This window comes from Lycorma delicatula, chromosome 2 (genome assembly GCF_047948215.1).
Source record: "Lycorma delicatula isolate Av1 chromosome 2, ASM4794821v1, whole genome shotgun sequence".
Lineage (NCBI taxonomy): Eukaryota > Metazoa > Arthropoda > Insecta > Hemiptera > Fulgoridae > Lycorma > Lycorma delicatula.
Window position 1 is genome coordinate 170,472,627 of NC_134456.1, and position 12,768 is coordinate 170,485,394.

The window sequence follows — 12,768 nt, forward strand, 5'->3', positions numbered from 1 at the left end:
CTGCACGATTTATTTCCTTAGTTACAGTTAATTCACTTGACTCAGTGAAAAAAATCATTGCAGTTTATTATTTTTTTTTATCGAAAAAGAAGAAGAAATCATAGTAAGGGTACATGTGTGTAGCACATAAAATCTGTTATCACTGTGGGTATATTTCTATCACGCAAACTTTATTTTACAGCCAGGCGCAGCTATACACATTGCTCAGTGAAGAAGAGAAAATTATTTGAAATTGTACGTCAGTGTAATGTGAATGTTTGAGCTTTCAACAGTTTTTCTTCTTTTCAATGTAGGTGATAAGGATTTCATCTTTTTTCAAGGAGAAATATACAGTAGTAGCATTTTATTCTCAATTATTGTAACTGTCTAAATTGTGTACGGATGTTTGTTGCTGAGATGAAATAAAAGGAAGGAAATAACAGCTTATTTTTCAGTATTTATTTTATTCACATTTTAAAACTCTGTTTATTATTATATTTATTTTTTATTTTTTTGTAGGTAAGGAATTTTTTTTTTATTAAATTTAATATCAATATAGCGACAAATAGATTATATTTATTTGACGTAAGGAAACAAACAGTAACGGAATAACTTGTTAATTAGTTTTCCTTACCAATATTAGAAATGAAATCAGATTGATAATGAAATATTTAAAGACCTATTTTATGTTACATAAATTTTCATATTTAAATTTTTTTTTTAATGGCTGTCTATGGAAAGAAGTATATTATTTCGTTGCATTAAATTACTTAACCAAGTTTTTTCTTATGACTGTAGTGAATGTAAAACGCCTGAGGTTCAAGAAGGTGGAATTATTTTCTCTGAGAGTAAACATGATTAGCTTGTCTTAGTTTTATTGAATGGAGCGAAGGTATCAATTTTACGATTGAATATCCATTACCTCTATTTCGTATGTGATTTTTGGCACGTTGGTGTATTAAATTGGATTCGGCTCATTGAAGAAATTACTTTATTCTTCCTTTTCCCTGGTAATTTGTTTTTTTTTTTAATGGTTGTGTTACTTTTGTGTCTTTTTTTACTGTGTTTCTTGTGTGATTGGCTTCAAGCGTAAGGTTATGGTACCTAAAATTTATACATTTATAAGGAATTATTGTTTTTCATCTCAAGAACATTATTTCTATGCTTTTATCAACGAGCGTGGACGATAAAAATTATTTAAATCTAAATATGGACATGTACTAATCATGTTTTAATTATTAGTTTTGCTTGATTTGTCGTTAAAATGTATTTATTTTAAAATAATATTATTTTCATTAAGAAGTTTGAATTCAGTTTATTATTTAGATTACAACTAAATATTTTAGTCCTTCCGAAGTATCTCTTTCTAACTGAAGTTTTTTCCTATTGAATTTTTAAAGCCAAATCTAGTTTTTTCTCTACATAATTTATTTCTACTTACTTTCTATTTTACGTAAATATATAATGAATAGATTTTATTAGAATTGTATTATCCGGAATGCTAAAATAAAATTTCTGTCAAAAAATGAAATAAACTTATCAAATGTGAGGGTTTGGAAGATAAAGTATTGTTGAATATTAAAGTTATGAAAATAAATGAGATTGCTTGTCATCAGTCATTCGACTAACACTATTGTGCTGCAGCACATTAATCTCGGCATATGTCCAAATCTTATATCCACAATTATATGTTCATATCTTTTAACCGTTCACTCATTTACTTATTCAATCTATAGTTATTTCTGAAATAAAACTATAACAAACCTTAAACTAAATTAGCACAAGTGTATATTTTAACTTATGTTCCTGTTATAATATTTATAAATATTTACCTTGAAGTTTTCTGTTTTCCGTTTCTTTACTTAATCTTAATCAACCCTTCCAATTTTTAACATTGTTCAGAAACGTATTTTCCAAGCCTTTTATCATTTACATTTCTGATATTTTACTGAAAGCCCTGATTTTATTAAATTTATATTTAAAGGAAAATAATAATTAAAAAATATTTCTACACTATTTCTGATTTCCCCGAGTAAAAATATAGAATCAGCATTACTTTGTAAATTATACTTCAACTCTTGTTTTTCACCACAGGTTTTAAGATTATTTAAGAATAATTTTTTAGTGTATGATCAGAACCTACAATTTCTTTTGAAAATTTCTATTTCTAGGTCTTGGACGCAGCCGTATATTTGGCTTGGCGAAGAAAGCAACGGGAAACGACTTCACTTTTCACTTGCTCTACTAAGCATGACAGCATATGCCATGGTAAATGTATCATAATAGAATTTATCGATGCATGTTTTTTTTTAAATGTCTATACTAATTTAGGAAGTGATGATTTACGACTCACCTTAGATCACCTTTGACTTTACGTTCATGGCATTCGTATTATAAACATCATCAATATTATATTATACGATGTAATTGAATTTTTTATAGCATGTTTTAAAGAAGTTGATTTTTAAAATTAGTTTTATTTTTCTCATCAAAATATAATTTATTGTAATTCCTGGAGAAATTTGTTTGTAATCATGACATGTTTATTAAACTTCCCTTTTATGTCTTTGACTGTTTTTATTATTAATGCTAGTTTTATCAATTGATACTGTCATTAAAAAAAGGTTTGTTTTACACACGCACACACACATGTATATATATATATATATATATATATATATATATATATATATATTACTAAATTGAATTTCATGCTTAAAACATCAGGTGTATTATTTCCCACACATGATTGTTCGTTCATTTATAACTTAGTAGTAGGGTAGTATAGTAGTGGGAATTTTCATTCATTTAATCGATTGAATGGAGCCACTTCAAGAAAAAGTTGGTTCGATAAAACGCTTATGATTCTTCATTTAATATTTATTTAAAGTCTGCAGGGAGGATCAGAAAAAATAAAGCTTTCACAACAATTTTTACTTTATTTAATTTTTGGAAAATAAATAATTAAATAGGCAATATCAACCTTTTGTAAAATTTAAATATGCAATCAAATTGAATCCTCATTAATATTTATTAATTTGCTTATACTTTAAATTTAACATAAAATGTTATATTTATTTTTTTATTGTCGGTAAATAAAATATAACTTTCTCGTAAATTACTTCAGGTTTCTTTTCTCTAGATTTTCTTTTTTTTGGTTTGTTGTTAGGATAAACTAATGAAAAAAACTAAATTATTTGCACTTCGTTTTTATTAGATTTATTTTTGACATTTTTCACATGTCCTCTTACATTTTTTGGAATAAACAGTAAACAGAACTCTGTGGAGTTTATAATAAAGAGATCTTTTAAATTCATTTCTGTACAGTATTTATTTTTGCTACCAATAATATTTTACGTTAATCTGATGTTCTTATTGCGTAAGAAAAATGTTGATTATATATTACTTGCCGAGAAATTTACATGCTTATGCCACGATTGGCATACGTTTCATCTCAATCAAAGTAGTATTCCATGCTAAAGTCCTATCTCTCGGGTATATTGCCTCATATGAGTACCTAATATCAGCTTGTACACAAGCGGTAAATGAAACAGAGCTACATACGGCTTAACAGTGTTTTATGTATATCCTATGTACACATTAGAGGAAGCAAAATATTTACTCAACAACCGAATTTCGTCATCAAGATAATTATTTATGTTTACCCACCTAATTACTACGATTCATTAAATATAAAAATTATATAGGTTATTTCAATAGGAAACATTTTTTACATCAAAAGGAATTTCACTGATTTTTTGTTGTTATACTTCTACCCAAGTTATAACAAATAGACCGGGCGATGATAACAGGAAAGCGTTTTTCGCCCTAAAAAAAAAATAAGTAGAACATATATATATATAACAACGATTTTCAACCCTAATTCTGCTGGTATCGATGTATAAAACCAAAAAAGTATAGTTTTTATTTAACCGTGAACAATTTTTTTCCTTAAATATTAAGGTTATTGTTAAAATTATTTTGTAATAACTTAGTGTTCAAATCAAATTTCAATTACATTAAAAAGAATTTCAATTTTCTCGGTTTCTAAAACGCATTTTCAGATTAACTAAAAAGTATTTAACGCACGAAGTATGTATACACGAAATTCAATCTAAATTTACCGATGTTTAACAAGATTAAATGGATAATTATTATGCTTATATATGTATATTTTTTTGAATTAATAATAAATAAATACATATATATGTAAATAAACACACACACACACACACACACACACACGCGCGCGCGCGCGCGCGCACGCACACACTCACACACACACACTCGCACACACACACACACACACACACACACACACACACACACACAACACACACACACACACACACACACACACTCGCACACAAACGCACGCGCGCACGCACACAAATATAACACACATAATCAGATATATGTATATTTTATGTCAGTAGTCACTGTGATACTTTCTAAATTGAAATTTTAAAATTTTCCCTATTCTACATTGACATTAAAAAAGGGACAGAAAATAATTCCGAATATAACTCCTGGAAATGAAAAGTATTTTTATGCTTTTAAAAATTCAAGGCTGAAGTACGTAAAATACTTTATATTTAGGCAGTTTGGCGGGTTTTATTTTTAAAGAATTGTATCTATCTAGTTTAGGTAAGTTTATTTCAACATTCGAGAAGTTATAGACCTGAGTAAAGCCTAAATCCCGCACACATACGAAATCGCGCACACTTACACTCACACAAACACCTGAGTTACAACATGAGTAGGGAGGTTTTTATTCAACATCCCCTAGTCCCTTCTCTTCAATCCTTATCTCTGTTTTCTATTGGCAGTTGCTGTGCTGATGTCACCTACTTCTGTATTCGAAGACAAAATTTGGGAGGATTGCGTTTGTAACAATTTATTCTGAGAACGGTCTCTTGGAATAAGTAAGTCTCTGGTAGTGGTTTTAGATTGACTTTAGCTACTAAGTTTATCATAAATTATTACCAGTTACCGATAAAAAACTTTACGTATTTTGTAATTTACTGAAACAAAATCTTGCTTGTCTGACATTTGGAGTCGTTGTCATTGACATTTTACTGGTAACAAGCACGTATCTGAATTTCAGGCACATCTGAATTTTCAAGATAATGTTCCAATAAAAAGAATATTTTTTCATATATGTGTGCGCTTGTCCACATATATATAGTCAAAATAAAAAGATAACTATGATGTTATATTGATTACAGTGACATTTTTTAACAATGACGCGCAGTAGACTGTAAAATATAAAGGTTAAACAATCATTTTTCCCCCATTTCATAAAACTGCAGAATATTTTAATTTTAATTTTGAGGTTTTTGTAATATAGTAATATAGTTAATAAGAAAAATTAAAAATAAAAATAATAACGATAAAGAAGCGTATCTAATTTTCATGTAATTATTGTTAACCAAAAATAAATCACAATTTCCAAAATAAATTGTGGAAAAAATGTTACAGTAGTTAAAATCAATAGGAACCAATCTTTAAAGGGTAAAAAAAAAAAATATTTGTTTAAGTAATGTTATACTTTTATTATAAAAATTAATTTTTATAAATAAATATTTTATAAAATACAAACGTATTTTAATTTTAAAATGAACAATGAAAACAGCATTATTACTTTACAATTATTTTACGATGTAAAATTAATTACATAATGTTTATTATCAATATTATACGTTATGAAACAATAATATTTCATGAAACAAATTATCGTTAGCGATATTGAAAATTAAAACCTTAATAAATTGCTTCTTGGCAGTCTAATATGAGATACCAGCCATTGTTGAAAATGACAAATCCATTACCAGAATAGCAAGCACTGCATGGGAAACTACAAGAGGTTTTCTCTAAAGTAAAGAGCGTTTCATTACTAAAAAAAAATGTATTCTGAAAACTTTATAATTATTTTTTTTATTTCCCTTAAACTATACAACTTATACTACTTCTCTACTTCTCTACTTCTCTACTTACTTCTCTACTTCTCTATATAATCTCCACATGAATTAAGACATTAATCATAGCAATACACCAACTTCAATATACCATCGTCGTATTTTTCTGCCGCTAATCCATTAAGCTACTGATTAATAGGATTTTTAAGTTATCTTCACCCTCGAATTGCTTACTGCTCAAAAATTCTTTCAATTTCCCGAACAAGTGGTAATCAGAAAGAGCTAAGATAAGAGCACAATAATGCAAGTCCACATGTTGCGAGTCCGCAACATGTGGACGTGCATTATCGCACAGCAGGACGAGGCCGTCGGTCAGCCACCCACGTTGCCGATTTTGAATGACGCGTCGTAACTTACGTGAGTTTCGCAGTAGGATGCTGCATTTATAGTCGTTACCCGTTGCATGAAATCAATCAGCAGTATGCCAAACCATCCCAGAAGACTATGGCCATCAGTTTGCGTCCAAATGGCTGAGGCTTGACCTTTATTGGTCTGGTTGGTTAATTGAGGATGACGACATTTTCTGGACTGCCGTTTTCTCTCTGTCGTATAATACGAAATCGATGTTTCATTGCCAGTAACATTTGAATTAGGAACTCATCACCTTTTTCTGTGTAGCGTATCAAAAATTCCAAAGCAGATCCTGTTTGGATTTTCTTTTGTGACATTCTGTTAAGACCTGTGGCACCCAACTGCATAAACCTTTCTGAAGTCTAAATAGTCATGAACAATGCGACCAATAACAGCTGTTGAAACATCAGAAAAAATAAGGGCCAGGTCGGAAATCGTTGAGTGACGATCTTTTCTGATTCCATCATCGATGCGTTTCAACAAGTCCTCGAAGATTATCGATGGCTTCCCGAACTTTATTCATTATGCACATTAATTCTGGTATTTCTAAATCTTTTAAATCATTTTCGGACTTTTTTTCATTCATTATATTATCATCGTACAAAGTTACTATCTATGAATTTCAGCCGGCTTAACATTTTCATAGTTTAAACAGCCTATGAATCCACATATTTCACAGTCGGTGGCAACATCGATTTTCCTATTCATTTTATAACATAATAAAACTAACACGTAATCAAAGACACTACAACGTGCAACTTATAGACAACAATGCAGTGTGTACATTACTAGCATGACGATGAACGACACAGGTTTGCTAACCGTAAGGAGAGAAATTTCCCAGCGGTCTTTACTTTAGAGATATCCCTCGAAAATTATAATTCTCGGAGTACGAGAATTAGACCTACTCTAACTTACAAAATTTTCATAAGATTGTAATTGCATATTTTATTTGTATAGGCTATCACGCATTTAATTTGAATTACCAGTCAATGATTAAAACGTATGCTATGAGCTATAATAAAAAGAACGAGACTTAAAATATCATATCATTTCCTATTAGTAGGTTACTCGTTTTTTGAAACTGGAAAAATAACAAACAACTCCACATAATTTGAATACAAAATTATTGCCATCACGTTGAAGTAATGCATCGTGGTGTATAATTGATTAGGTGACGATCGTTTGAATAAATGATGATTTACATCCTCGGAATTGAAAATAAACGGTTGCATAACTATTCATTTTTAATTAACAGAATAATTTTATTTATTTATTTTTAATTTGAAGAGTAACTGTAAATTAATAATTTATTTATTTATTTTTTTTTTTATAAATCCGGTTTAATTTAAGTTATATTTTTCTGTACACGAGTATTTCATAGTTGTCTTTGATCAATTTTATGTAAGTATGTAAATGATTTTATGGAACAGGTGTATACGAATGCAACAACACCATGTTTTTTGCAAGATGCAAATAAGTTTTTTTTCTAGGGTTTTCTGAGAAATTTTGAAGTTATAAATTTGAGAACATTGTAATTTTTTTTCAAAAACTCTTTAACTTCTGGTAGCCGTAATAAGAAAGGGAGTCCAACAAGGATGTTCCCTATCCCCGTTACTTCTTAATCTTTGCATAGAACTAGTAGTTAATTATGTTAATGAACAAATAAGATCCGGAGTAACAGTACAAGGTGAAAAAATAAAGATGTTGCGATTTGTTGATGATATAGTAATTCTAGCGGAGAGTAAAAAAAGATTTAGAAGAAACAATGAACGGAATGGATGAAGTCCTACGAAAAGACTACCGCATGAAAATAAACAAGAAAAAAACAAAAGTAATGGAATGTAGTAAAAATAATGAAGATTGACCACTAAATGTGAAAATAGAAAGAGAAAAAATTATGGACGTAGAAGAATTTGTTATTTGGGAAGTAGAATTACTAAAGATGGACGAAGCACGAGCTATATAAAATGCCAAATAGCACAGACGAAACGAGCTTTCAGTCAGAAATATAATTATTTTACTTCAAACATTAATTTAAATTTTAGGAAAATATTTTTGAAAGTGTATGTTTGGAGCGTCGCTTTATATGGAAGTGAAACTTGGACAATCGGAGTATCTGAGAAGAAAAGATTAGAAGCTTTTGAAATGTGGTGCTATAGGATAATGTTAAAAATCAGATGGGTGGATAAACGGACAAATGAAGAGGTATTGCGGCAAATAGATAAAAAAAGAAGCATTTGGAAAAATATAGTTAAAAGAAGAGACAGGCTTATACGTATTAGGGCATCCTGAAATAGTCGCTTTAATATTGGAGGGACAGGTAGAAGGAAAACATTGTGCAGGCAGGCAACGTTTGGAATATGTAAAACAAATTGTTAGGGATGTAGGATGTAGGGGGTATACCGAAATGAAACGACTAGCACTAGATAGGGAATGTTGGAGAGCTGCATCAAACCAGTCAAATGACAGAAGAAAAAAAAATTTCCGGTAGGAGCTCAATATTTGTTGTATTTTAATTTATGTACGAAAAAATCGTTGTTGGTTAGTAAAGATTGTCAGTGACTGGTTTGCTAAAGAACAGCCTCCTAAAAGGTTGGATAAATATGCGTAATCTCCCGAAATATAGTGAGTAGGAAGATTATTAATTGCCTGACAGAGTCTGAGCGCCATTCTTGGGTTAAGTTCTTTGTATCGTGCACGTATTCCTGTGTGGTTTGATAATCATTTCTCGTTGCTTGAACGTTTTATTTTGCAGGTAAAACTTAAACTTCTACTTTTCTTTCTGTAAGAAGATCTTAACTCTACTAGGTTCATTCTGAATATAAAAATCCTGTTAGTCAATGTTTTTTTAATTTTTTTTATTTCTGACCATTTAGTGCACACCAAACAATTAGAAAACAGTTGTTTATTGAGTACTTGCTATAACAAATGCCAAATTGAGAAATTCCTATTCGTTAAATTCAGCTTCAAAACCGTTTATCAAATAAAACAGGCTATATATAACATAGTGTACAACAAAAATTTCCCAATATCATTAACAAATTATACAAATAATCGTAATAAATTTTTTCTCCGATTAAAAATACGATTGGAAGATGTATATATTATTCTTTGTTCTAATATTAAATACAAGCGAGAACATATTGGTTTTTTTCTACTCTAACATTTTAATACGTAGAGAAAAGTAAAAGAAACAGTTGCCTAGGTCAATTGTTACCGGCGGTGAAACATGGATTTCGCATTATACGACAGAGAAAACGGCAGGCAACTAAATAGCGTCATTCTCAATCATCAACCAAACCAACAAAGGTCAAGCCACAACCATTTGGACGCAAACTATGGCAATAGTCTTCTGGGATAGTTTGGCATACTGATGATTTATTTCATGCCACGTGGAACGACTATAAATGAAGAAGCCTACGCAAAATTCTGCGTAAGTTACGGTGCGCCATTCAAAATCGGCGATGTGTACAGCTGACCGCCGGCGTCGTCCTACTGCGCGATAATGCACACGTCCGGGACCGTCCCGTGATTTACTGAAAACATTTTGATGGGAAATTTTTGATCGTCCACCATATAGTCCGGACTTAGCTCCTTCTGATTACCATTTGTTTGGGAAATTGAAAGAATTTTTAAGTAGTGAGCAGCAATTCGCGGTGGAAGATGAACTTAAAAATGCTGTTCTTCAGTGGCTAAATGGACTGACGATAGAAAAATACGACGAGAATATATTGAAGCGATTATATAGAGAAATAGTATAAGGTATGTAGTTTAATCGAAATAAAAAAATAATTATAAACTTTTCAGAATAAACATTTTTACACTGAAACGGTCTTTAGTTTTTAGATAGCCTCTCTTATTTAAAATTCTTATATGCTCTCCGTTACAGATTATGTAGAAAAAATCGGCAATCTACATTTATGTAATATAAAATGACTGAGTTTCAAGCTATTGAAAGCTCAGTTAAACAATTTTAAAAAAATAAATAAATAATCTTGATGGACTAAACCCATGTATGTTCGCTAACAAGTTAAATTTAAAAAATGTGACAGATGGATCGGATGTAAAGAAAGAGTAGGCCTTGGATGGATAACGCCCTAAAAAACTGTAAGCAATATGATACAAGGGGTGGTAGAATCAAATGGTATAGACGGTTTTGCCACGGAAAATCTTCAGAGGAAAGAAACAGAGTTTCTTTACTGGAGCAGGGAACAGCAAGTATAAAAAAAAGGGAAGAGAAAGACCGAGACCCGGCTACTAGGGAGGATTTTGGAACGGCATAGCCGGACTTGGTTTCTCCCACTGGTGGCTTGGGGCAGGCAAGAGGCAAGTCCGAGTCCTAGTTACTGTGGCGGGGCCCGGGAACGACTTAGCCAGGCCCGGTTACCCCGACTCAGTTATTTGAAGTAGGCGAATGAGGTGAATAAAAGATCTGCCCCCCTGGGTTGAGTATTGATTGAATGCCAAGCCGACCCAGGGGAGCCGGAGAAAAAAAAAGTTAAATTTTTAGAAGAGTTCTGATAATGAACTACAGTTATTAAATGCTGTAAATAATAAGAGAAAAAAATAATTTTAACTTATATAAAGACATTTTGGAAATACATATAATTATAATATATTGGAAATAATTATAATTTTGTTTTCGTTTTACAAAATGTTATAATGAAAATCTAATTTGATAAATTTATAATTATTTAGTTATTTAAAAGACAGGTTATTAGTATAATACGTATTCATTATAATTCAGGGTATCCAGTAAAATATATTATGAAGAATCATAGGATTTTTAGCAACTTCATAAAATGCCAGAATATAAACTTTCTTTAAGTAAAGTCCTAAAACGTGACTTGAATTACAAGTTTTAATTTGAATAGTAAAATCTGTAAATATATTAAATTACCTAAGCAAATATTTTCATTGTTATGAACTAAAAAATTGCTCATTTTAATATCAGTATCTAAATATGCTGTAACTACTTTTTCAATTTGATAAAATTTGCATTTACAAATTATTTAATAAATTTAACTTTATAATTTTCCTAGGCCTTGTTATAAATGTCGTACATATGTTAAATCGATGCACAGATACAAATCCTTTTTTTAAATAGTTTGAAATACTAAACCGATTTCATACTATTAATTTAAAAAATAAGGCGATACATTTAAAATAAAAATTTAATTTTTGGTAAAATATTATAGGCTATTAAAATCTTATGTTAAACATAATTGAAATTGAAAGCAAAAATAAAAATTGTTAGTTTCTGATAATATAATTAGTATTACATAATTTTTTTATTATTTAATTACTGCTTTTTATTTTTACTCTTTTATCCTTCATACTCGTGTTTGTGCTTTATTTACAAAGAAAGACATCGTATTTTGACTATCTATCAAAGAAATAAATTCGAAAACAAAAAAGCACTTAAAACTCGTTTTCAGAAAGATTACATAAAATAAAATAAAAAGTTGTTATATTTATCTTTAATTTTAGTAAATTGTTGTAAGCGGTTCATCATTTTTTTATTCCAGTAAATTTCATTAAACGTTTAAGATCTTTTACCATAGCTCTTAATTTTCATTAAGCAAGAGTTTTCTCCCATGTAGGAGACATCTTCAGCCGTATACCACATACTACCTTATCTGTAATGATAATACCGTCCTGAAAGATTCAGTGAAAGATGAGAAAAAAGTGATCTGATGAAACAGACACTAAGTGACAGAAAGGTTCTGTAATACTAATAACTCCAACAATAGTTGCAATAAATAGGTGTGTGTGTGTGTGTGTGTATGTGTTTGCGTGTGTGTTTTATATATATATATATATATACGGATATACGGATTTATAACACCTGAATTTCAGTTACATCGATATGCAACATTATATTTGGATTCGGAAAGACGGTAAGAAGAAATTATTTCATTTCTTACTTTTCCTACTTAGCTCCTTGTTATTCTTTAAAATAAATAATTCTGGAATGGTTTATTTCTAAATCATCTTACTAAAGTTATGGTAATTACTCCTAACGTAAATATTAATAACTAAAGGGAGTAAGAATCAGCAATAGTTATATGTTATAATAGACGTAATGTAATAATATAATTCACATATAGATCTAATTAAATGAGGAATAAATAATTAAATGAACGTCTTTACGCTATCGGATTAATATTAGGAACGTTGAAATCTATTATTAAAAAGTTAAACCGGCAATTACGAAAGCGATATTAAAACCTACAACGATGAGGTCAGAGAATTATCTAAAGATGAATATTTCATACTGGTATGATAATTCAGAATCTGCTGAAGATTGATGTAAGTCCAAGATTACAATGGAAGTGAAAATGAATTTTAGCAGTTTTTTAGCAGTCACACTATTTTTTTTATAGTATTTTAATTATAATTACTTTAATATAATTTAGTATATTTATAATAAATAGCGTGTTAATACCCACACCTT

The 12,768-nt window shown here is 29.8% G+C and overlaps 1 long non-coding RNA gene across 2 annotated transcripts in view; it reads left to right on the forward strand.

Annotated features, from left to right (window-relative positions):
• LOC142320318 (uncharacterized) overlaps nucleotides 1-12,768 on the forward strand; it is a 306,799-nt gene that overhangs the window by 161,945 nt on the left and 132,086 nt on the right. The window contains exon 3 of one of the 2 annotated variants that reach the window (XR_012755345.1): nucleotides 2,151-2,247. This is a non-coding gene — a long non-coding RNA (uncharacterized LOC142320318). Of the gene's footprint in view, nucleotides 1-2,150; nucleotides 2,469-12,768 lie in introns of those variants that run through there. The other variant, XR_012755344.1, reaches the window with a different exon arrangement.